The sequence below is a fragment of the Spermophilus citellus genome (genome assembly GCF_964194105.1).
Source record: "Spermophilus citellus genome assembly, chromosome: 5".
Taxonomy (NCBI): domain Eukaryota; kingdom Metazoa; phylum Chordata; class Mammalia; order Rodentia; family Sciuridae; genus Spermophilus; species Spermophilus citellus.
This window is the reverse complement of record NC_138186.1, coordinates 114744820-114746802: the sequence shown is the minus strand read 5'-3', so window position 1 is coordinate 114746802 and position 1983 is coordinate 114744820. Positions and strand designations below refer to the sequence as shown.

General features: G+C 40.1%; 1 pseudogene across 1 annotated transcript; it reads left to right on the top strand.

Annotated features, from left to right (window-relative positions):
- Nucleotides 1-429: 429 nt before the first annotated feature.
- Nucleotides 430-1310, top strand: LOC308648760 (nuclear receptor-binding factor 2-like; annotated as a pseudogene). The gene has a single exon. The product of its transcript is annotated as a nuclear receptor-binding factor 2-like (transcript).
- The last annotated feature ends 673 nt before the right edge of the window (nucleotides 1311-1983 follow it).

The window sequence follows — 1983 nt, the reverse complement described above, 5'->3', positions numbered from 1 at the left end:
TTGCATATATAACACAAGCTGAAGGTAATTTTATACAATATTTTTCGCATGCCTGCATTTTGACTGCAACCTGTCATGTGAGGTCAGCTGTGGAATTTTCCACTTGTGGCATAATGTTGTCACTCAAAAAGTTTTGGATTTTGAAGTCTTTTGGATTTGAAATTTTGGGTTAGGGATTCTTAACCTGCATTTTCTTATTTGTTCAATTTTTTATTAAAAAAAGAATTTTGGACTCCCACCTTGAACCAGCCCCTGGCCAGTGACGACAGAAGTTGATCATGGCCACAGCAGTGCTCAGGGGGCGGCCTGAGGCTCTGGAGAAGGAAGTGGTAGGGAGGTTGCTTCTTTTGCGCCTACCACAATCTCTCTGTTTCCAAGGCAGCCTCGCGCTCTTTTTCTACTTCCCTCTATGTGCCCTGGCGACGCTGCTCGCTCCGGGGTCTTTGGAAGTAATGGAAGCACCTCTCAACCTGGCTCATCAGCAGAGCAGACGAGCAGACCATTTATTAGCTGCAGGGAAATACGAAGAGGCTATTTCATGTCACAAGAAGGCTGTGGCATATCTTTCTGATGCTATGGAGTTGAGCAAGTCTGAGCAGGCTCATTTATCACTGGAATTAAAAAGGGATAGCCACATGAAACAGCTCCTCCTCATCCAGGAGAGGTGGAAAAGGGCAAAGTGTGAAGAACGATCAAAAGCTCAGAACACAGACAAGGATGTACCTACCCATCTTCAGGCATCTCACAAACCCTCTGTTGAGGATGCAGAGAGTCATAGTCCCGTTTTTTTTTCTCAGAACTACAGCCCTTGTACAGAGAAACACCTATCTTAAATTCATGGAGTCTTTGACAGGAATCCAGAAACACTGCTATTTTTACTTCAGCAAAAGAGTGAGCCAACACAGCCATGTATTGGAAGCAAAGCCCCAAAGGATGATAAAACAGTTATTGAGAAGCAGGCAACCAAAATTGCAGATTTGAAAAGGCATGTGGAGTTCCTTGTGGCTGAGAATGAAAGATTAAGGAAAGAAAATAAAGCACTAAAGGCTGAAAAATCCAGACTTCTAATAGGTCCAGTAGATAAGGAGCTGGATGTGGATGCTGCTTTTATAGAAAAGTCAGCATTATGGAGCTTGCCACTACATTCAGACACTGCTACAGCTTTTTCAACCTGGCAGAAATTTGCAGCAAATACTGGGAAAGCCAAGGATATTCCAATACCCAATCTTCCTCCCTTGGATTTTCCATCTCCACAACTTCCACTTATGGAGCTGTCTGAGGATTTTCTGAAAGGACTTATGAATAATTGAAGTAGAAGGCTTTTGGAGAGATCAGAAGAAATACAGCAACACGATTAATCCAGAAAATAAGAAAAAATAAAAAAAAGGAAAAACCACATACAAGGGTAATTCCAGATGTGCTTTACCATCTGGCTGATTGGCAGGAGCAGCATTGCCAGGATGTGGGAAACAGTCACTGTGAAATATATTGCATATCTGATCTACCCACTAGAACTAATGGTTCCCACCTGGCAGACAGTAAACTCTTGGAGGTTCACTTTCTCCCAATGCAAACCAAATGGGTACCTAGAATAATTTTCTCAAGCACCAATTATTTTTCTTCAGGGTTAAAATGTATAAAAGTGTGTTATGTATAATTAATCTATAATGCCATAAATGATATTGTAAAACCTAAATAATATGTTGGCCTGAGGGTCTGCCATGTATTTGAAACATGCTTTCTATCATGCATTGACTATATGCATTTTGTTATGCACATTTTGTTTGTTTAAGTAAGGTGTGTAGGATACACACCTGTCTAGATGAAACTATAATACCCACATTTTGCACTAATAACATAATGCTGACCTCAAGACTATGAGGAGAAATATTTAAATTTCCATTTTATGAAGAAAGGAACCAAATTATTGGTTATGCTTTTTAAAAAAATTACCAGTTTACATAATTAATCAGGGTGCATTTT